At 34.2% G+C, this 24,862-nt stretch overlaps 1 pseudogene; it reads right to left on the bottom strand.

Moving 5' to 3' along the window:
- Positions 1 to 6,249: 6,249 nt before the first annotated feature.
- On the bottom strand, positions 6,250 to 6,996 carry LOC143690619 (olfactory receptor 6C74-like; annotated as a pseudogene).
- Between the last annotated feature and the right edge of the window lie 17,866 nt (positions 6,997 to 24,862).

Genomic DNA, 24,862 nt, shown 5'->3' with positions numbered 1-24,862 from the left:
CTAATATGCTTACAGCACACTAGTAGATGGTACTGAGGAAGAGGGTGAGGTGGTGGGTGAGTGAAGGCAGAAGTTGTTTTGTGATGTTCTAAGGAAGCTGGTCTTAGGCAGATAATGTGAACTTGGGTCTCTGGTTTGTGCCTCCACCAGACTTTCCCTCCCTGCTCAGGGGTAAAGGTTTTCACCCCTTTTCCTCTCCCACATGCAGGGATTTCCACCAGGAACCTTAGGCTTAAATTTCGTGGTTCTTCTCCCTTTAGTATGAGGCTTTGTTGCATAACAGAGATATGGGAGATGGGTCTGGAAATAGTCTCATAGAGAGTTGCTAATCCTTTCCCTCAGCAGCCACCCTCTACTACATTTTTTATGGTCCTCTTTGAAGATTTAGTTTTGTTCCTTAGAAATGATCAGAGAAAGGTTTTGAGCAGAAAGTCATAGTGGCTGCTGTTCATCTCCCCCAGCCAGCACCATGGGGGATGCTTGCTTGGGATTCTAATCTGTGGAACCTGGTGGGCTTCCTGGGGGACAAGGTGAAAGGAGCCCAAGTTCCCCTCTCTGGTCCCCTAGCAGTTTCCCACTCTCATGATAGCCCACATTCAGTATTTAGCAATTCATTAAAATGTGTGTCTAAATTCTGAATCTCTTTACAGCCTTATATAGTATTAAGGGTGGTGTTCTAGTTTGCCATCTGCCAGAATGCAATATACCAGAAACAGAATGGCTTTTAAAAAGGGGAATTTAATAAGTTGCTTGTTTACAGTTCTAAGGCTGAGAAAATGTCCTAATTAAAACAAGTCTATAGAAATGTCCAATCTAAGGCATCCAGGGAAAGATACCTCAGTTCAAGAAGACAAATGAAGTTCAGGGTTTCTCTCTCAAGTGAGAAGGCACATGGCAAACACAGTCAGGGTTCCTCTCTCATCTGGAAGGGCACATGGCAAGCATGGCATCATCTGCTAGCTTCTTCTCCTGACTTCCTGTTTCATGAAGCTCCCCGGGAGGCATTTTCCTTCTTCATCATCAAGCGTCACTGACTGGCAGACTCTGCTTCTCATGGCTGTGTCGTTCTGCTCTGTTCTCTCTGAATCTCTTATTCTCCAAAATGTTTCCTCTTTTATAGGACTCAAGAAACTTATCAAGACCCACCCCAATGAGTGGAGACATGTTATCATCTAATCCAGCTTAATAACCACTCTTGACTAAATCACATCTCCAGGGAGATGATCTGATTACAGTTTCAAACATACAGTATTGAATAGAGATTATTCTGCCTTTATGAAATGAGGTTTTGATTAAAACATGGCTTTTCTAGGGTCCATACATCCTTTCAAACCAGCACAGGTGGTTTCTGCCACAGAAAAGCAACAATTTGGTTCCTGTTTCTCCCTGCTGGCACCTGTCTCCCTCCAAATTTAGAAGGTAGTGGTTTGCACTCCAACCTGAATTGTAGATGCTTTTAGGAAAAGCCATTAATTTGCAGTATGTTCAGCTCTAGATCTTGTTATAACTATGGGAGTTATGTGTCTGCCACCTCTCTATTCTACGAGCACAAATGCAGTCTCTTGATTTTTGGTGATTTTTCTTAGCCATTTCAGTAAATATTCCAAGGCTACCTAATTAAAAATGTTTCAGTTTAAGTGTGGTGTACATTCTGTAGTGTTTTCCATCTCAAGGGCTATTTTTTTCCTTTGTTTACTCCAGGAAAAATCTCCATAGTTTTTTATTTAAATGAAACATCTGTGTTTGAACAATTCATTTAAACTCTTCCCAGAAAAATCAGAGAAATAATGAAAAACTATATATTGCATATAACTTCTATTCTTTGCAAAAATATATATGGAATTAATATGGTAAAGTGTTTATTAAATTTCACTATGTACCTTACCTTGTTTTTGTAGTTATTTAACATATTCATTTATCATCTACCAGTTATAAATGATCAGATCACCAACCCTCTTATAGTTACAAGATATATACAAGTTTGACCAAATTCATTACACTGTATCCTTAAAATGAATATATTTTATTCTGTATAATTTGTATCTCACTTCAATCAATTATAATATTTAGAAATGAGGAGTGGTATTTCATTCATATCATTAGGTGCCTGGATATAACAAATATGCTATGAAGTAGACATGGTTTTCTTTTATATTTTATACAGTGTTTGTTTGCATGTAAGTTCAGCTCTATATTTTCACATCCTAAAACACTGACTTATAGTGTTTAATAAACATTTGTTTAATGTATAAATACATTATTTAATTCTATGCTGTTGGAAAGTTACATGATTTTCCCTGGATGAATACTGTGTTAGAGGAGGTTCTCCTATGGAGAGTATATGGAGAGTGCAGATTTAGGAATAATTTGTTGTTGTTTTCATTAATATTAAGCTGAGCTTGATAATCGCATGCAATATTACAAATGATGCTGCCCACTATTTTACAGTCATTTTGTTCAATATTTGCTTACATTTTATCGTGTCAAAAATTTATATTTGTGTGTCAGTGAATGAATTAATTTCAATGAGGTAAAAGATTCTATGACTTGAAGAGTACTGTCATTTAGAATTTTTAAAAATAACTTAGATTGTAATACACTAGCAAAAATCAGAATTTATTTTTTGAGTATCAGATATATTATCTTGGTCCTTCATTGTCAAAGCACAATATCATATCTAAACTTCATAGGTTTAAACTAGGAAAACTGAAATAAGTCTTCCAATACTGTTTCTTCTTGTCTTTAAATTCTTCTATAGTGTATAATATACTCTATCTTGTAAAATAGGCCGTGTATTATTTCCATAATTTTTGTTTCCATTATTCACAGGACCTTTGCAATCTAATGTATATAAGAGATTGATTTGAGCATTTAGAATATCCAAGAAAAATGTGAAGAAATAACATCTTATAACTTTACATATACAGCTTGATTTTAGATTCCCACTTTAAATAGTCGGGTGGGGGGGTTGTCTGCAGAAATTCTAGTCCAGGAGCCTCAAGTGAAGGATAATAATTTATACACACTAGATTATTTCTTCATCTGAGAGCCCATAGTAAAGTTGCTGTAAATGGTAGAAAGTGTATACAAATTGATGAAGAGAATAGTAATCAGTATATTTTGGAGTATGGAAAGATAGAGAATTGGAAACTGATATAGCTAGGTAGATGAAGCTGGAGTCTTTTGAAATTAATAAGGAACATGCCTAAAATTGTTCTCTGAACTCTCTTTCTCCATAATTATAAAATACTCCTGCAAAGGTGGGACTCAATGAAAACTCCCACCATCGTGGAAATGTGAAAATTGTAAAGACTCTAACCCAAGGATTTCTAAAGGGTCCTCACTAATAACAGGAAAGTGGATTTGTATTTAGAAAATAATTATTAAGAAGGAAGAAAATTAAAATAATTATCTTCAACACCAACCCCATAAAGGAATCACCTAAAGAAAATAAGTACACCTGAAAAAAAAATGGTAGCAAGAAGCTTTGAATCATCATCATTCTCTGACCACAGATTCCAACACCAGTTTTTTGAAGTATTTTATTTGTTTTTAAAGAAAATGGAGAATTATATCTCTATCTTCATAAGGTTTAATTTATGAAATTGTCTATGTGATGTTTTCATACATGATCAAGTATCTCTAATAGATATAAGGCCACATCCAAAAGGTTAATTTTATGGATTTTGATATCACATACACATATACAAGTCTTTTAAGCAAAATCTTGATAATTCTAATGCTTTCATACATTCCTTTAGTTCCCAGGATCAGATAACCAGACAAAGAAATACTGGAATATGTCACAAAAAAAAGTAATGATCGGAGTTACATGCCACTGTCTGGCCTACAAGTATATAAGTTTGAAGAACAATTGACTGCCCTGGGGAAGGAAGGAAAAACACAAAGAAAAACTTAATATGGACATATAAGATGATGCAAAAGAAAATATGGAAAAAAGAAAGAAATATTAAAAGAGAAAGGAAAAAATAAAGTAAAGATAGTCATTCTGAAAAGTGCCAGATATGGAACTAAGTTTGACTTGACATGTTCACTACTGTAAAAAATAAATGGTCTTATTAATAAGGAAAGAAAAAGCCACAAAAGTACAAACTGATTATAGCAAAAATAAGAGAAAAGGATGCAAGATTGAAACAAACAGTGAAAAGAAATAATCTTTATAATACAGCTTTGCAGAGAAAAAAGCTAAAATAGAATAACAAGCTAGATACTTGAAATCCATAATTTTGATGCTGTAGCAAGAAAGTCATGATTAGGAGAAAAAAACCTAAAAACTTTTCTCAAAATCAGAAAAACGGCTTTCTAAATGACAAAAGAGAATTTAATAGGTATAAATAATGGAGCATCCAAAATGTTGATGATTAGTATTGCTCTGGGAGAAAAACTAATGATAGAAAGAAAGAGAAATCACAGATACCTCCCTAGAAGTTGGATTTATTAATGAAAAAAATATATTGTAGCTATAGATAGAAAGTTGACAGAGCAATATATAGACAGAGATAGAAGTAGCATGTTAAACTATGAAAAACAATATGCAATAATTAATAAACATGGCAATTATATGAAATAATGTCAGATTGAGTTGAAAAGGTACCTAAAATTAAATATCTGTAATCTCATTTAAAACATAAACAGCATTGCCCTTGTAAATAGAACAGGTGCCTTTTGTTTACCTTAACCAAACTGATGGTATGAACAAAAACTTCTGACAATATTTAAAAGGGGTAACAAAATAAATAAATATAAAACAAATTGCAAAAATATTGTAATTCTAGGGTTCCCATTCATTAATTAAATATTAATGAGCAGTACTATATACTAGACAATGTTCTAGATATTTTGAACAGAGGGTGAACCATAAAGCCCCTACTTTCACAGACCTGATCTTCCAATATTTGAAACAGATAATTAATCCTAGAATAGTTGCTGTTACTATGTGCTGTGAACAAACATTAATCAAGGTAAAATGAAAGAAAATAATGGAGTTGCTATATAATAAATTAAATTTGAAACAATAAAATACCATAGTTTACTCTCTTAAATCTAATTAAATAGATATGCCTTTTGGATGATGGTGTTAAGATACATGATGAATAAAAACTACAGCATAAAATAGAGAGTGATGGTCTCTCAAGAAAAACTAGAAGCACATTAATCATTATTCAGGGCATGATATTTGGAATAAAAATAAAGGAAAACCAGAGAAAAAGGCACATATAAAGAAGCACACATGAGAGAAAATATGGCAAAAATTGCAAGATGAATAGCAGTTCTGCATGAGTTAAAATGTATATCTCAAAAATCTCAAACATAAGTTTTATTTGCGCCCCTAAAGTTGTACAGATCTAATTTGGATTTTGATATATTTTAGAGTAGTTGTTGTTCATCCCTCATTTTTCCAGATCAAATGCTCCCATTGTCATACATAAAAGACAATATTGCACTGTTTTACTTCATATGGTTGCCTTTTAAAACCTAGATACAATTTAAGATCCAGCATTTCTTAATGTCTGACTGTGGTAGATTCTACATATATTCTTTAAATTAGCTTCTGTGTAAAGCACTCTTATCTAAATAAAAAAGTTACTTTATTTACAGATGAATAGAAATTTATTTAAATTTTTAAGCTTGAACATGAATATGAATACCTTTGTTGGAGTTTAGTATTATGTTTCTGGAAACATCATATATGTTGCTAAAATATATATAAGAAAGAAACCTATTCCTAGAGTTTAGAAAAAAAGTTACAGAGTACAAGCATGGTCTATATTCTGGACACATCTATGCACTGAAAATATGGAGGTATTGAATTTTCTAAATGAATTCCCAGTGGAATATCTTGAGGTTAAAGAAAATCAAAGAATTAAGTTAAAAATATTAAGTGTTGCAGCAATGAATAAAGGAATATTAATACAGAAAATAAGACTAAAAGAATGTTTGACTTAATTATTATCATCATATAAAAATAAAATCAAAGAATTTATTAGAGGGGTAGATCATATATGTGGCTTTTTCAATAAGTTTTAGAGGTATGCTTTTTAAAAAGCCAAAGCTATTGTTTTAATGAAGACTTGATTTTTTATTATATTCTTCAAGCCTTATTTATTTGCTTATTTCTTTGAGTGTATTTAAGACAGGTGCAATTGAAGTGCTGAATATATGCCACCTCCTTGTTTAAAAATATCCCCTCTTCTGCAGAAGATTTAAATACATAAAAATGCAGCTGCCCTAAGAGAAAGAAAAGACAATCATATGGGAGGAACAGGTAGCAAAAGCCTTTTTCCTCTGCTGGGCAGAAGGCATCTTCAGAATTATTCTTATGTTATTTGCATAGGAAAGTATCACCAGAGCCAATGTAAGCAGGAGTGTGACAATGGCTAAAATAAAACTTAACAATTCTATGATGTGTATCTGTGCAAGAGAGCTTCAGGACAGGAGAGAAGTCGCAGATAAAGTGGTCAGTAATATCGGCACCATAGAATTCCAACCCCAGGCCCATGATCAGAAAAGAAGAGACTATTATAGTCCACTCAGCCAAGAGCTCACAACCATTTGGGTGCAGACTCTGCTGCTCATAATGGTGGCATAATGCAGGGGGTTGCAGATGGCGACATAGTGGTCATAGGACATGGCAGCCAACAGGAAAAACTCTGATGCACCAAAGAAGATGAGAAAAAATAATTGCGTAAAACAAGCATCATAGGAAATTGTTTTATCCATAGTCACAATGCTGACCAGGAATCTAGGGATGCAGGCAGATGTCAATGAGATTTCTAATAAGGAGAAATTCCGAAGGAAGAAATACATGGGTGTTTTGAGGTGGGAATCCACCAGGGTGAGCAGGATGATTGTCAGATTTCCAGTGAGGTTCAATAAATATGTTAGAAATAGAAAAAGGAAAATTACAATTTGCCAGTTGAGGTCATCTGCCAGTTCAAGTAGAATGAATGTTGTCACCAGTGTATGGTTCTTCATCGCTAAGTTCCTTCTGAACTACATCAGATCTGGGAAAAAATAGATAGTTATTTTTAACTTTAAAAGGCTTCACTGTGCATAGATTTGAAAGTGATCTGAAAGAGCCAAATAACTCAGCTGAAACATTTTCTGTAATGATATGTGATTACCTATGTTTTTTCTTTCTCCATCTCTAAGAAGTGGGAATATACAGAAATATTTGTGGGTCAAGTCCTTGTCTCCCATCATCAGTGATATCCTTTTTGTGCCTCGGTTTTTAACCTTTTCAAATAACTGTCAGAATCTCAGGCTTAATCCTTTTCATCTCATCTTCTATTTTCACTCATTTTATGAATTTTCTTTTCATATCTTCTTTGCTTTGCAACAGAATGGGTTTAACATATTTTTTATAAGTATCTGGAAGTTTCTCTGAAACTTTTTTTAGCATCTGTTTAAAATTATGAGAAATAATTAAAGCAATCTTACTGAATCCATAAGAAAGTATATATTTATTTTAAGATGGTTTGTTAAAATAATATTTTACTCAATCTCTTTCAGCAATCTCTGCATACAGTATACATTTACTGTTAACTTTCATACTTTAGGCAACTAATCAGGTCTGATATTTCTTATTTAGTTCTTGGAAATTTGGCCATACTCTGAGGATACTATTTCTGAATGGTCTTTGTGTTCCATATTGGCAATTTGAACTTTTTCAATGGAAAGAGCCTTTATGAATTTTAGCACAATATGTATCAGAATTAATATATACATTAAATACGCATTTATTTTTCCCAAATGTGCAGTTTCAAATTTACTACATCAATATAAGAAATACAATTTTATATCCAGTAATATGTAATGACACAAGCCATTCCTAAATATAAAGGGATATGTACTAGTTACTATTTTTAATATAAATTATTGGGAAGTGTTGTTCATGGTGTTACTTTAAGAGAGAAATTCATAAATCAGTCTTTTCAATATGCATATTAAATGTTAATCATGAATTACGTAAATATATTCATCGTTTCTGATTCTGGATTTAATTGTCTTATTCTTATGATCATATTTATGGAATAGAAAGAATTACATTGTAACTACCTGGTACAGAAACAAGAACATGCCGAAAATACTTTCCATGATCTCCACATTGTGAAACATTTCCTTTGTATTGTTAAACAAAATTCAATAAGAATGATATTCCCAACAAAATATTTCTTTCTTTCTAACCTACATTTATTTTTTTCTTCCAACATTGAACTCCTCATTAACATTAATATCCAGGAATGTTTAATAAAAATTCAAACCCCAGTGAGTTTCCATCTCTAATCAGCATGCAGTGACATTTTCAAAAACGTTTTCCTGGTTTCCCTACATGTAAAACTGAATAACATCTGCATACACTGTACTTAATATCTAAAAATTTAATTTCTTGCTCTATACTCAAAAAAGTAGATTTTTCTTTTAAGAAATTTTTCACTCAAATGATCATGTAATAACCCATTTATAATGCAAAGTGCTTTTATTCTCTATAGCACGGTTGATTTATCTTTGCTCTTTATTACAATCAGGATATATATTGAGATCTGGTGTGTAGGACCCTGGGAATTCTTTCAGAAAAGAAACTAATTGTGTACCATCATCAGTAACTAATAAAAGAAAACAAATTAAGCCTCTCACTACAGCATCTACAGAGAAACATAAAATATTGCCATTAAGTTGGAGTCTAATTCCCAGAGTGGAGAGTTAAAGTTCACATAAACAACCTTAGGTCTTTCAAGATATGATATCCTAGAGAAATATCTGTTTCCTTCAAGAGAGAAAACTGGAGCCTCATTTTCTTTTCCAAAGAGAGAATCAGAATAGAATGTTGATGTCTGACCAATGACAACATTGTTTATAGCCTTCCATCTGCTGAATTATTTACCAGGTCTTGAAATACGTATCCTTTGGGTTCAAGCACACTTTCGTCTCAACCTCTTCCTACAATCTCTTAGTGTGAAATATCTACTCTATACCAAAAGACCAGCCAGGGAAACAATAGCATACTTGAGTTTTTAGAAAGTACCTAAATATAGAAATTTAATTAAGTTAAATCTATCTATAGAAAAAAGCATTTGGAAAACTATCGATATATCCTCTAAGGCATGGAGATGATATGTTCTTTTCATTTAAAATAATGCAAAATTATAGGAAATGTAAGAAAAACAAATATTTTATATTTACACCTTATTGAAGAAAATATAGTTGGAATATGTAAAGGATGATAAAAAATCAACTTGAATTGGTACCAAAAAAATGGTTATAGAACAGGACACCTGTAACTGATTAAAATATATCTACAGATAAGCAGTTATTTGTGGGGGAAGATTACACATATTTTAGACAACATGCGAAATTTATGTGCTAAAATAATGAGAAAAATAATCTATTTTTATGTACTAGTATGTTCTTTCTGCTTGAGTTTTGAAATCAACAGAGAAGGATGGCATGCATGGTAGTTTGAGAAGAGGAAAAAACCCACTATAGTAATATAGAATAAAATAATTATTAAAGAAAATAAAGCTGTTTAGTCATATATGGACCTGGTCTTAAAAACTCCAAAGGTGTGTGGTCTGATCACCGGCCAGTACTTGATCAGCTACTTAAGATCTTGGGGAAACTAACTAGACCTGAGACTTCATCCAATAGCAGCATTCTTCTCTAGTGCACATGGATCACTCACTAGGGTAGATCATGCAGTTATCTAATAAAAAACTGACAAGAAATTTTTAAATATTGAAATCATACACTGTATTTTTTCTGACAATAATGGAATGAAGCTAGAAATCAATAATAGAGGAGGATGGAAAATTCACAAATGCATGGCAATTAAATAATGCACTATATTAAACAACCAATGGGCCAAAGAAGAAATCAAAGGGAAACTAATAGATATGCTAATGGGAATTAAAATGAAAACACAACATACTAAAATGTATGGAACAAAGCAAATGTGTTGCAAGGGAAATTTACAGCTCTAATGATTACATTAAAAAAGCAGAAAGATATCAAATCTGATACCTAACCTCATAATTAGATAATCTAGGAAATGTTGAACAAACTAAAAACATAGCAAGCAAAAGGAAGGAAATACAAAAGATTAGAACAGAGATAAATGAATTAGAGAATAACAAATACAGAGAATCAATGAAAACAAAAATTTATTCTTCAAGAAAATCAACAAACTTTTGGCAAGTTTGACAAAGTAAAAGAGGAAGGACACAAGAAACTGAAAAGATAATAAAAACAGAGATATTAGTACTTATGCAAAGAAATAAAAAGAATGATAAGATGATTCTATAACCTAAAGCTGGGGCCAATTGTCTCTATGAATTGTCTCTATGTTGGGGTCATACAGATACCGAGGGGAAAAAAAGAAAAAAGAAAGACAAAAATCCCTTTCCTTCGCTTCTATTTTTCAATTTTGCTCCAATGTCAGGAAATCAGCTGGCAAAGGAAACTGGAAATGCAGTTTGCAGAGCAGATCCCCATATTTTAGGGTTAGATATCGAAGGGTAGGTTTGAAACTGAAAAATGCTCTGCAAAAAATTAGCACATTCACTTTTCTGACAATTAGTATTTCAATTTCTTACTTTCGTAATTATGTTATTTCTTTTAGACTATTTACAACCATGAAATATAGGCAGAGATATCATGTCAATTACAAATGGAAGTATGTACTGACCTCTGAGCTATTCTCCACCTTTCTTCTTCCCGCCACTTACCGATGATAAATCAAATTATATTTTCTTGGACCCCAGTTGGAGCAAAGTGTGGAGGTGAGTCTCTGTCAGTTTGTGTCTGACATGAATTGGGAGTGAGAAATAAATTTATTTTATGCCTTTGACATTTTGACGTTATTTATTAATGAAGTACACCATAGTCCATCCTGAATGATATACTTTATGAATAATGGCTTTATAAAAAAACTGCAGAAAACAACACAGTGTTACTTGTCAATATATTTTTCTTATTCCCTTATCCATCACATTTTCCCAAATCGTTTATAAAAGAAATGGTATTGGCACCGGCCTTTTAAATTTGTGTCATCTTGCAAGATGGTAAAGAGGGATTTTTACTGAACTATAAGACGAATGAATATTACCCAAAGAAGAATGTAGTGATTATACTTTGTCTTTCCCTTTGTTGAAGGGACTGAACTTGTTTTTGATTGTTTGAGATACAGTGGATTTGAGTTAAGAAACAGTATTCTTTTGCTTTTCTAATGGCTTATTTTTTTTATATGGGTAGAAGTTTTTCTATAAGCGTAATTAAGCATTAAAGGAGAGTCTATGCCGGATAAGATGTAATTGCTGATGATTTCCTTTCTACCATTTTCTACTTGAAGACATGGGAGGGTAAAAAATTACTTTTCCAAGATCCATTTTCTTTTATAAATATTTGAGTACCGAAATTAAAACACTTCCATACATCTCCTAAAATAATATATTACAAGGGAGAATAGAGTAACCCATAGCACAAGCCCTCGACACAATTAGATTATAAAAGTCATGTGACTTTCACATTACATCATAAAGACGTAATGTAGGAATGTTATGGAATGGATGAAAGTTAATGAAGTCTTAAAGATGACAAAAAATAAAAATGATAAAATCAACGAGAAGATACTTCAAAAGCAACTGTAATTAAATGGAAAATGAAAGAAATCAGTGCATTAGATTTTGGATTACCAGGGAGTTTAAAGTATGCGATTTAAAATTTTACAGAATCTGAACTGGTTTTCTGAAAAAAAGTCAAACCTCACTTCTGAGGGTAAGAAAGGTACCTGGTTTAGGAATTCAATGTTCTGAATAACACATTACTATAAACTTAGCCTTTTGGATTGCACATATTTATTATTACATGGATTCTATAACTCAGGAGTCCAGGAAATGCTTAGGTGGGTGTTCTGCAGACCAACCATCAATGTGTCACAAGGGCTGGATCTTCACTTGGAAATTGAACTAAAGGTGGGAGCTGTAGGGCTTACTCAGGTTTTGTTCATTAAGTGTATATGGAACAAATTTACTTATGTCTGCAGAATTCATGAAAGTTTTCTTCTCCTAAGACCATAGCAGAGAAAGAGAGACTCTAGATGAAGGCTGTTAGCAATAGTCTTATATGAGGCACAATAATCGTAAGAGTGTTGTTACTTCATCTTTCTCATATTCCGTTAGTTAGAAATGAGTCAAATGTCCTATACACACATGGGAAGGAGAACACACATGGACTTGAACACAAAGAGTTGAGGGTGTTGAGGACTATCTTAAAATCTAACTACTGCACTTGGGAAAATATTACCCTTGAAAGCTAAGTGATGAAAGTAAAAGAAAAGAATCTGAAACATTGACACTCAATTTATATGCAAAATATTAGAAAAATGAGCAAATGAGTTAACAAAATACAAATACCATTTACTAACATATAGAGTTTATTTGGATTATATTTTTCCAAATACAAATAGACCCTTGTACTTTTACAGAAAAAAAAAATCCAAATTTGTGACCAGGGTAAGAATTTAGAATGAGGTAATGGCAATAGATATTTACTTTTTATGGTTATAGAAGATTATTGCTGCCCTTCAGCCTGTGGATTTTGCCTGAGAGTGGCTTCTGGGGTTTAATCTCTGGGATTCTTGTTGACAGTCCTATTGAATCTCAGTCCTGTGGAAAACCTCAGTCATATTGAAGAGGTAGTTCTCATTCAACACTATGTGATTATAAAGTAAAAAAAATTCATCTTCTGCTTTACTTGGACGTAATACTAAATTGGAAAGTGTGTATCTTCAATGTTAAATCCTTAATCCTCTCAATACTGCAATGTAGCATGAGCTACGACATGTCAGGAAAGTACTTGATACTGCACTGGGGCACCACAGGCTGGCCATGTAAAGATCCCTAAACATCTGGGAGAAAAGATGAACGGAGAGGGACAGAGACAGAGAGAAGACTCAATAAGAGTTTGCAAACCTGAATGCCACACAATTATGGTAAAAGATGGAGAAATGTAATTTTAATAGAAGCAGGTAACTGCTAAAATTGCGTAAATTAAAAACCACTCAACATAAAATAAAGTAACACAAAAACAAGCATTATCTAAAATATTTTAACTTCTCAAAAAATAGAGTAATGTCCAAAAATAACCAATGCTAGTTAAGAAAGAAATAACTGGTGTTTAAAAGAAACAGTTAAAAATTGTGTTAAAAACAGAAAAGAAATTGTGTTAATGGTTGGTGGTGATGGTAGCACAACATTGTGAGTGCAATTAACAACACAATTTTATATCTGGTTAAATAGGGGAAATTTTCAGTGGTTTATATGTTACGAGAACAAAAATTAAAAAAAAACTACATCAGCTATAGAACTTTACAACATAGTGAACCTTAATGTGAACTATGGACTATAGTTATTGCTGTAATAATAATAATGTCTCAATTGTAACAAAAGCAACAGATTAATGTAAAATATTAGTACTGGGAGCAAGAATTCCATATTTTATATTTTATGCAAGTTTTTTCTGTAAGGCTAATTCTCTAATAAAAAAGAAACAATTGCATCAATTATTCATTTTGGAAAGAATGTTAAAAAACTCTTAAATATAAAAATGTCAATAAATAAGATTATCTTTAGTATATTATTTATTTAACTGTATAATTAATTATAGAATTAGTCATTTGGAATAACATTGAAAATTTTATAAAGAGAGCAACAGAGATTTTTGGAATGATAAAAAGACATAAAAGAACTAATAAATAATCTTGAAAAGCCAAAGAGAAATCTCAAGTCTGCTATCATCCTAAGGTCATAGGTTAATCTCAGTGACATTATTTTTTTACAGGGACTCAGGCAATACTGGAGAAAGATCAAAGGATTAGTAACTATGGAATTTATTAAGTATGATAAGAAGAGTTCATATATAATTGTGGGCCCTCAGAGGAAACCAAAACGAAATTTGCCTATCTTGAGTTTGCCGCAAGAGAAATGTGGGGTGGGGATGGGGAGGTCCACTTGAAAATTAGTGGCCATGGGTTCACAGAATGGACATCTCAAATCTATATCATATTCAGGAAAGAAAATAAACAATTCAGTGATTATTTTAAAATTGACTTTTGTAGGTAGAGATACCTGTACCTGGCAGAAGAAATCTCCTAAAGAAAAATTTACATTAAACCCAGGCCTCAAATCCTAACCCTAAAATTCAAAAGAAACACAACCTTATGGAAAAAAATCAAAATAATCATAAAATAAACTGGAAAATAAAGCACCACGAAGTAGAGCTATAGGAAAAAATAAAGCACATTCAGATTGATAAAGCCTTGATATACTGAAATAATCTGCATTGAATTCACTTGGTACCTGTCAAGTTCTTAATTCCAATGATTGTAGTAAAATTTCTAATTTTCATATTTGGCTCTTGTGCCTTCAATGTTACCCTTGTTTTATTTATTTTATTGATAGTCTTATTTTTTCATAGATAAATTTGTCTCTTATTTATTATATAATATATTTTATTTTGTATCATTTAATTGAGGAAAGATTAAATTTAAGAGAATAGGTGCTTTAGCAGGGATCAGAGAAAGGGATTTATTAGCAGGGCTGAAGAAATATGTTCCAAGATGAACTTCGGGGAAAGTTTTACAAAGCAACTCTGTAGAATGAGGCTACCAAGCCTGCAGCTGTTTCCATCACAATCAGTAATTATTACTGCTAAAACACCAACACTTTACTATTAGAAGTCTTTCCTATAGTTGCTATTTTCAAGTGCATCCATAAAGGCAATTCCTTGAATTCTGCCTCTCTTCCTATGCATGCCAATAAAAATTCATTTCTCATGTTAGTGAATCTGGACATGTTAATCATTTTCTGAACTCTCATTACCAGGTCACCTGAGATAGACAATTATTTTGCATTTTATTTGCAGCCTCTGTAAAAATACTTCCTTAGTGTCTAAAGATAAAACAAAAGGTTAGACTATGAGGTGATTGAGCCAATAGACAATATTTGCTCCACATATTAACTTATACAAATATCAATTCACGCTTATTTTTAAAAAGCACGGTGTTATAAATATGCTTCCAGAAAGATGCAACTATCTCTATTGCAAAAATATACATTGATTGTCTTCCCAGAAGAAGAAAACTAATGTCCTATAAGTTTCTGACTTTGACTTTGAGTGATCCTGAGCCCCTTTCTGCATTTTAAATAACATAATAAAATACAATTAATATAATACATTACAATATATATATACATATACAGTTTCTTTCAAACTATGGAATAAAGCAGTGAAAAGACAGATCAGGAAGGATTAATACACAGCTCGTTTTGTGGCTATTTCTAGATGATAAAGTACACGGTAAGATAAATCAATAAGTATATAAAGTATTGCCTCACTTTTTTTGCTCAAAATGTTTGACTTTTTTCAGAATTAATTTAATGGAGGCCATTTTAGCAGTGCATAAAGCAAATGGTAACAAACAACTTGCTGCTGACAGAAGCATTACGGTAAGCAAAGCAAACGCATACTTAGAATAAGTATATATTCCACTGAGCAGAAATAAATGCTCCCGCTATGAAGAAAAGGTGTGTAAGAATTATCAATTTGATGCTAGGAAATTGGTTGCTCTCCTTACTACATAGAGCTTGACCAAAAATTCAGCATTGTACTCTGTTATTGGCAGATTTGATATTAAGAAACTGTTGTAGCCAGATAACCCCTAGTGAGCTCATGCATAGAGTTAATCCTTGCCACATGGTCATGTTATTTTTTAAACTATCAATCCAATATTGAAAGGAATCACTAAGGAAAACTGCATGGTTTTCTCACAATGGATCATCTTATCACCCAGAATGATATAAATCACTCCTGTTTAATAACAAACAGGAGATATTATAAGTCTCCTGTCTAGAGGGGTACTTTATTGAAAATTCATGGCACACAAATGTCTACTTACTTTGGTTCCATTACAAACATTTCATTCATATGTACCACTTAAGTTTCTGAAACTGAAAATATACAATGCTCACTTTGCTATATGGCCATTTCTGAGTGGGATATAACAATTCTGTAGTTTACTTGTAGCTAATTATATGTGAAGAGCTATCTACAAATAAAGGCTCATATTTTTCTTCTTAAGGTGACTGATCATTGAAAACTGGCCATGTTATTTATGGTTTGTATGAAGTGAAATTTCAAGGTCTTCCTTAAATAGATTCTTCCTTTTTCATCAAACATGCTCTTGTTTTGTAAACTAACTCAAATCTACGTTGGGAGAAAGTCTGCTGAAGACACAATTCAAGCTTCCAATCACAAGACCTAGGTATATAATTATTATTATTATTTTAGAATAAGAATTATCTCAGTGTGTTACCCCTTTATTTCTGTCCCAGGAATTTCATGATTGCTTTATTTTCTGTGAATCGTCATTTTTATTACCAATCTGGTCCTGCCTCCTTCTTTCATCATCATCCCAAGATTTAAGGACAGCATTTCCATAGTAGTGTCTTCCAGTTTCATCACCAATACCACTGCCTTTTATTTTTTAAAAAGAAAGAAAAACACTACAGGACATTCCAAGGATATCTGTGCTTGTTTCAACTCTGATCCCTCTTAGGGAACATGGTCAGGTGGTTGATGAATAGTTACAATATCCAAATGTATCTCTCTCATCAATCTCTTGATTCATCACTATATATTAAGGAATATTTGACATTTCAAATTCTATTGTCCTATCCCACTTACTCAAGGTGCATCACGAATACAGAATTTCTGATAAATAACCCAATTTCAATAAATCCAGCTCAATGTAGATATTTCTTCTCCAGGCTAGTGTCATTGAAATGCACATCAACACAATTCCCATATTTCTTTTAATTACCAAAATTTTGTAACAATTTTTCACATGTAAGACTTTTCCTTCTGATTGTGATTTGGTTTATATGCTCCATCTTCTTGATAATACAGGCTCTGATTTGAATACCATCCAGGAGTGGCAAGTTTGAAGATATAATGAAAATTTTAAAGGTAACTCTTCAAATGAGGAAATTATGGGAATTCTAAAAAATCATGGCTGCCTTATAAGGAAGAGGGGTGCAACTGTTAACAAGGGAGGCTGTGTGGTACTTTTGGATTTAGGTACTTGGAGTCATCTATATCTACTCACAACTTGTGTTTAGGTTATTGTTTTCTAAGTCAGCATTCACTTCACTGCTGTATACTGTTGACTGTTTTCCAGATTTCTCAAATAATTGGTTCTTACAGTTTCTGAAAAAAACAATTTTCAATGTTTCTTTGGGGAGGCATGCATTTGGAAATTCTTCCTTTTCTATCTTGCTGATGACATCTCAGTGTTTAATGTTTGAGGAATTGTCAAACTGTTTTCCAAAGTGGTTGCATAAATTTATATTCTTATAGCAATGCATGAGGAAGCTGTAGTTAGACTCAACTATTTTTTTAAAAAGTAATGATGAAGATACTCAATTAATACCTTCTTTGCAAGAATTCCCGTGGCTATACCACTTCTAAACAAATATCTTCTTTGTGTTAAAAAGCAAGGTAGATATATGGTGATGTAAAGACAAAAACAGTTTAATTCACAAAGATTATTAAATACCCTGTTGAGTGACCAGAATTCTTAAAAGAACCATCTACTTTTTAAAATCTAGATCAAGAAATTAAATTTCTACATTTAGATAGACTGAACTCAGACATTGATCAGTTTTATGTACAGGAAATAAAAAAATGAGTTTGAAAATACAAATGCATGCTGATTAGAGAGAGAAATCCATTGGGTTTTGCATATTTTATTAAACATTCCTGGAATGAAGTATAGGTGAGTTTTAAGTTAAAGTCTAAGCTACTGCTCATGTCAGGTTGGCCCACTTATGTTAAATCCAGTCTTGGTCATCAAGATAATTTGGGACATGGGATGTGCTAGTTTCAGGCAAACTCAAGACCCATCATTAACAGCCATTAAGGGCTCTCCTTAGTGATTACAAGACTTTAAAGTTGAAAAGCTGGATAACTAGGTGCAGATGAAGCTTACTCACAAGGTTTTCACAATCACAGGGGCAGAAGATAAGGACTATGCAACCATTATCAGAGATCAAGGCTGCTGGATTACAATTCAGGGATTTCAGGTATTTCTGTGTCTACTCCAATATGCCAGAAAGCAAAAAGAGATATTTATTTCAAAATCATCCCTTAAATCCTGATTTCTCAGGCACAAATTGACCCCAACTGGCAAACCGAAATTCTCTTTCTTCCATTACTAATGAATGTATTGGGTATTATTGTAAATCTATCATCCTGCTCACCCTGGTGGATTCCCATCTCAAAACACCCATATATTTCTTCCTTTGGAATTTCTCTGTATTAGAAATCTCAACGACATCTGTCCGCATCCCTAGATTCCTGGTCAGTAGTGTGACTATGGATAAAAAAATTTCATATGATGCGTGTGAAAGCCAATTATTTTTCCTCATCTTCTTGAGTGCATTGGAGTTTTTCCTGTTGGCTACCATGTCCTATGACCGCTATGTGGCCATCTGCAAACCCCTTCATTATGCCACCATTATGAGCAGCAGAGTCTGCACCCAACTGGTCCTTAGCTCTTGGTTGAGTGGGCTGTTAACTATCTCTCCTGGCCTTATCATGGGCCTGGGGTAGGAATTCTGTGGTGCCAATATTATTTTGTCTGTGACTATTCTCCTATCCTGAAGGTGTCTTGCACAGATACACATATCACAGAATTGTTAAGTTTTATTTTAGCCATTGTCACACTCCTGCTTACACTGGCCCTGGCGTTACTCTTCTGTCCAAATATCATAAGAACAATTCTGAAGATCGCTTCTGCCCAGCAGAGGAAAAAGACTTTTTTTACATGTTCCTCCCACATGATTATCCTTTCCATCTCTTCTGGCAGCTGCATTTTTATGTATGTTAAACCTTCTGCAGGGGAAAGGGTATCTTTAAACAATAAGGTGGTAGTATCCAACACTTCAATTGCACCCGTCTTAAACTAAGTGTATATACTCTAAGAAATGAACAAGTGAAATAAGCCCTGAAGAATGTAATAAAAAATCAAGCCTTTATTACCTTAAAATAATAGCTTTGGCTTTTTAAATAGCATACCAATAAAGCTTATAGAAAAGTGCTACATATATCAACTACCCTTTAACATATTCTTTTATTTTATTTTTATATGATGATAATGACTTAAGTTGTAGCACGAAACCAGGAACAAGGCTCTGCAAGAGCCTCCAGGAATGTTATGGGAAAACAGGACTGGAGCACATAACTGGGAACCAAGCTGCAAGCCTCCAGGAACGTGAGGCATTAACAGAACAAACTGGGATCAAGGCTCCGAAGTTTCAGGAAGTAGGTTTTATTAGTCTTTGGCCGCAGGACTCAGCCAAGTAGTATGTGAAAGTCTGAGCCCAAATCAGGGCCTGATAGCAAGGTTTTTATAGACAGAATGGCTGTTTTTCTTTCTAACATGGTAACTGGCTACACTTGAGGGAGGTGATTGGCTGCTCGCTGGTGGGCAGAACCAGGAAGAGTTGCAAAAAGAGTTGCCCTGGGCAGTTGTTTTCTTTTCTGCCAGGCCATCTGTGGAGCACTGCAGACTGCCTGTCAAGAGCGGTAAGAGGCATGGCAGAAGGAGACATGTGCCTAGCAGGACTAGGACCCTGATGATCAGGGCTTTGAATTCCCCAAAGGCAGAAAACCACCTTCCAAATAATTCATCTGGGCCCCAACCTTTCCCTGTCTGTACAGGCACATGGGCTGGTTTCCTCATCTATAGCTCCCTGATGACTTTCCCTTGTTTGCACCTTATTTCATGCTACCAACATCTGCGCCTCTGCTGAGCTCCTTCACCTTGCAAGCCTAGACTCCCCCATAGCCGCCTAGAAACAGTGCCTGAGGCTCCATTGAGCCTGGCCATCCCTGAACTCCCTGAGCTGTGGCAATTGTGGCCCCCACCAAGTGCGACCACACCCATGATACCCCTGAGAGAAACCCGAGGACCACTTATGTGGATGCCCAGGGAGGCTTTCAGGAGGGAAGAAGAACCATCATGTATATTCCGTTCACTTCTACCGACCTGCTAAATTGGAAGAATCATACTCCGTCATATACTGAGAGGCCCCAGATGATTATCGACCTCCTTCAGTCTACTATCCAGACTCATCAACCCACCTGGCCTGACTGCAACCAGCTGCTCATAACCCTCCAGTAACCGTGCCATTCATGGTATCTCTTGCATAAACCAGGGCCTTTTGTCACTTCTGAATTTTCTAGTTGACTGCCTCTTTTCAAATATTTTGTATAACTGTGGTAATGGCTTATCAATGATTAGTGACTTGCTATCAAAATATCACTGTCATTTGGCCTTTAAAAATGTCATCAGGGAACAAATAGGCCAATCTGTATAAGGGATAGGTCATTTTTTCCTACATACAGATAAAATAAGCTAAGGAAGATGATAATTCTGAGATATTGTGCACTTTGTTTTGAACTTATCAGGTCTTCAGATAAAGAGGAAAATCAATTATATTTAGTCTATACAATTGATAAAGGGGAGCACAAATGCAGATGAGTAAGCATTCTGCCTTCAAATGGACAATCTTTTCTGTAATCCATGGCTGTTTATATTTTTTTAGTTAAAACTTGAAGTACAGTCCTGAAAAGATCTCCCTCAGACACAATAGAGAAGTTAGTTGCTCTTATGGGATGACTATGAAAATAATCCCTCCAATATATACCTATTTCCCATCATATTCCTAGTTATTGCTGCAATTCAAATTCTACTTTGCCTCATATTCCCCACACTTAGAACCATTTTCCTTATGAAAATTTCAAGAATGACACTTTTCTAATGTGAAATACTATGTTTCTTCAAATAATATGGTACCCCAGACTGTCATTAAAATCTTCAACCATGCTTTTCAAATGCTGGATTTGAATCAGTCTATATTCTTCCCTAAATTTCCATTAACTCAGACTTATGAATCCGTCTTTTAGCCTGGCTTGTCTATTGCTTCAAAGTATTTCCAATAGCACAGATTCTTGAAGATGATTATATAAAGATATCTTTATATAATATCGATGTGACTGTGTGATTGTGAAAATCTTGTGTCTGATGATCCTTACATCCAGGGCATGGACAGATGAGTAAAAACATATGGATAAAAAAATAAATAAATAATAGGGGGGGTAAAGTATAAAATAAATTGGGTAGATGGAAATACTAGTGGTCAATGGGAGGGAGGGGAAAGATGTACAATATTTATAAGTTTTTCCTGTTTTCTTTTCATTTCTTTTTCTGGACTGACACAATTTAAAAATGATCATGGTGATGATACATAATTATATGATACATTGTGAGCCATTGATTGTACACCATATATAGAATGTATTTGTGAAGATTTCTCAATAAAAATATATTTAAAAAAAGGAAGAGCAGAAAAAAGTTTGTTGAATGCTATTAAAATTTTTCAACGAGCAAAATTAAATAAAATATTTAAATCCAAAACAATGGGTTTCCATATTTAATGAAAGTTTATGTGGAATGCATAACCTGCAAAATGTATTTGTTGACATTTACCATTTGCCATGTGGCATAGTGACAAATTTGATAAAATCTCATAAAAAATCATGGTTTTCTCCAAAGGTAACATTTATTGTTCTAAAATCTATGCATATTTCAATTGAAAATAATTAGAATTGAAACATCTTCTAATTCCCCCTGAGCTTACCACATCCCTGAGCAACTATAAAAAGTGTATTATCAATAAAATGACTGTTACACAGAGAAGACTGAATACCATGCATCAGCAATCAAGTTTATAATCCATAAAATGAGTCTGTATAGGTATTATAGATACTTTTATCAAATTTTAAATAAGAGTTAAATGATAATATTTTCAGTCCACACTAAAACTTGCATGTACATTTTTTTAGTACAGATTAATCTACCATCACCCAAACTGGTAGCAACCCATATGTCCCTTAATAGAGGAAGAGATTACAAACAACAACAAAGATAAATATGTGGAGCAACAATGCAATGCTCTATAGTGATTAAAAATATAAACTCTCAATCCACCCCAATGTGGAGGAATCCTACATGCATATTTCTAGGTAACAGAAGGCAGAATGAAGGGCTGCATACACTGACATCCTGGGAAATGCAAAATTACAAAGACATTAAGAGGAATAGCAGTTGTCAGTGGTTTGGGAAAGAGGAGTAACTGAATTGGTGAAAAATGTTTTTTGAAGTGGTGAAACTATTCTCTATGATGCTTTGTTTGTGGATTCATGACATTATGCATTGGTCAAAATTCATAGAAGTTTTGACTTCCGGAGAAGATGGCGGCTTAGTAAGATGCGCGGGTCTTAGTTCCTCCTCCAGAAAAGCAACTAAAGAAACAGAAACAATACGAAACAGCTCCCGGAGTCACGACAGAGACCAAAAAGACAGCGTACCCCATTCTGGAACAGCTGAACGGGCAGGGAGAATCTGCTGCGGTGAGCTACCCGAGGGCGCGCATTTTCCCGGCCGGGGCGGCTGGCGACTGGGGTCCCCTCCACGCACGTGGCTCCCCGGCTTGACTGGGAACGTTGGATAGCGGGGCCCTCCCGCCACTCTTGGCGTTTCGGGCCAGCTGGGCAATTAGGACCGGCACTCTCCCAAGCCGCGGCGGCCAGCGACCCCCACCTCCACGCGCGGTTTCCCGGGCCGACTGCGGTGCAGACAGACGAGCGCACGAGCGCCACCTACTGGGCAGGAAAAGAAAAACAGAGCCCAGAGATTTCACAGAAAAAGCTTTCAACCAGTTGGGTAACACACCCAGGGAAATCTGATCAAATGCCCAGACACCAGCAGAAAATAATGGATGACGCTCGGAAAATTGAAGATATGGCCCAGTCAAAGGAACAAACCAATAGTTCAAATGAGATACAGGAGCTGAGACAACTAATGCTGAATATACGAACAGAAATGGAAAAAGTCTTCAAAAACCAAATCAATAAATTGAGGGAGGACATGAAGAAGACATGGGCTGAACAAAAAGAAGAAATAGAAAATCTGAAAAAACAAATCACAGAACTTATGGGAGTGAAGGACAAAGAAGAAAAAATGGAAAAAACAATGGATACCTACAATGGTAGATCTAAAGAGGCAGAAGCTACAATTAGTGAACTGGAGGATGGAACATCTGAATTCCAAAAAGAAACAGAAACTATAGGGAAAAGAATGGAAAAACTTGAGCAGGGGATCAGGGAACTGAATGACAATATGAAGCGCACAAATATACGTGCTGTGGGTGTCCCAGAAGGAGAAGAGAAGGGAAAAGGAGGAGAAAAACTAATGGAAGAAATTATCACTGAAAATTTCCCAACTCTTATGAAAGACCTAAATTTGCAGATCCAAGAAGTGCAGCGCACCCCAAAGAGAATAGACCCAAATAGGTGTTCTCCAAGACACTTACTAGTTAGAATGTCAGAGGTCAAAGAGAAAGAGAGGATCTTGAAAGCAGCAAGAGAAAAACAATCTGTCACATACAAGGGAAACCCAATAAGACTATGTGTAGATTTCTCAGCAGAAACCATGGAAGCTAGAAGACAGTGGGATGATATATTTAAATTACTAAAAGAGAAAAACTGCCAACCAAGACTCCTATATCCAGCAAAATTGTCCTTCAAAAATGAAGGAGAAATTAGAACATTTATAGACAAAAAGTCACTGAGAGAATTTGTGACCAAGAGACCAGCTCTGCAAGAAATACTAAAGGGAGCACTAGAGTCAGATACGAAAAGACAGAAGAGAGAGGTATGGAGTAAAGTGTAGAAAGAAGGAAAATCAGATATGATATATATAATACAAAAGCCAAAATGGTAGAGGAAAATATTATCCAAACAGTAATAATACTAAAAGTTAATGAACTGAATTTCCCAATCAAAAGACATAGAATGGCAGAATGGATTACGACCCAGCAATACCACTGCTAGGTATCTACTCAAAGGACTTAAGGGCAAAGACACAGACGGACATTTGCACACCAGTGTTTATAGCAGCATTATCTACAATTGCAAAGAGATGGAAACAGCCAAAATGTCCATCAACAGACGAGTGGCTAAACAAACTGTGGCGTATACCTACGATGGAATATTATGCTGAGTGAGTCTAGCCCAAAACTAAAGGACAAATACTGTAAGGTCCCACTGATGTGAACCGACATTTGAGAATCAGCTTGGAATATATCATTGGTAACAGAGACCAGCAGGAGTTAGAAACAGGGTAAGATAATGGGTAATTGGAGCTGAAGGGATACAGACTGTGCAACAGGACTAGATACAAAAACTCAAAAATGGACAGCACAATAATACCTAAGTGTAATGTAACTATGTTGGAACACTGAATGAAGCTGCACCTGAAATATGGTTTTTTGTTTGTTTGTTTGTGTGTTTGTATCTTTTGTTTCTGTTTTTTTTCTTTTTCCTTTTTATATATATATATATTATTAGTATTATTATTTTAATTCTCTTCTCTATATTAACATTCTATATTTTTTTCTGCTGTTTTGCTAGTTCTTTTCCTAAATCGATGCAAATGTACTAAGAAATGATGATCATACATCTATGTGATGATACTAAGAATTACTGAGTGCATTTTTAGAATGGAATGATTTCTAAATGTTGTGTTAATTTCTTTTCTTTTTTTTGATTAATAAAAAAAGTTAAAAAAAAAAAAAAATTCATAGAAGTTTATTATACAAACAGTGAACTTAAATATAAACAAAATTTAAATATCATTTATAAAGTAGAAAGGTCAGAATGG

This window comes from Tamandua tetradactyla, chromosome 7 (genome assembly GCF_023851605.1).
Source record: "Tamandua tetradactyla isolate mTamTet1 chromosome 7, mTamTet1.pri, whole genome shotgun sequence".
Lineage (NCBI taxonomy): Eukaryota > Metazoa > Chordata > Mammalia > Pilosa > Myrmecophagidae > Tamandua > Tamandua tetradactyla.
Note: the sequence above shows the minus strand (reverse complement) of the source record. Positions and strands in the feature narration are given on the sequence as shown.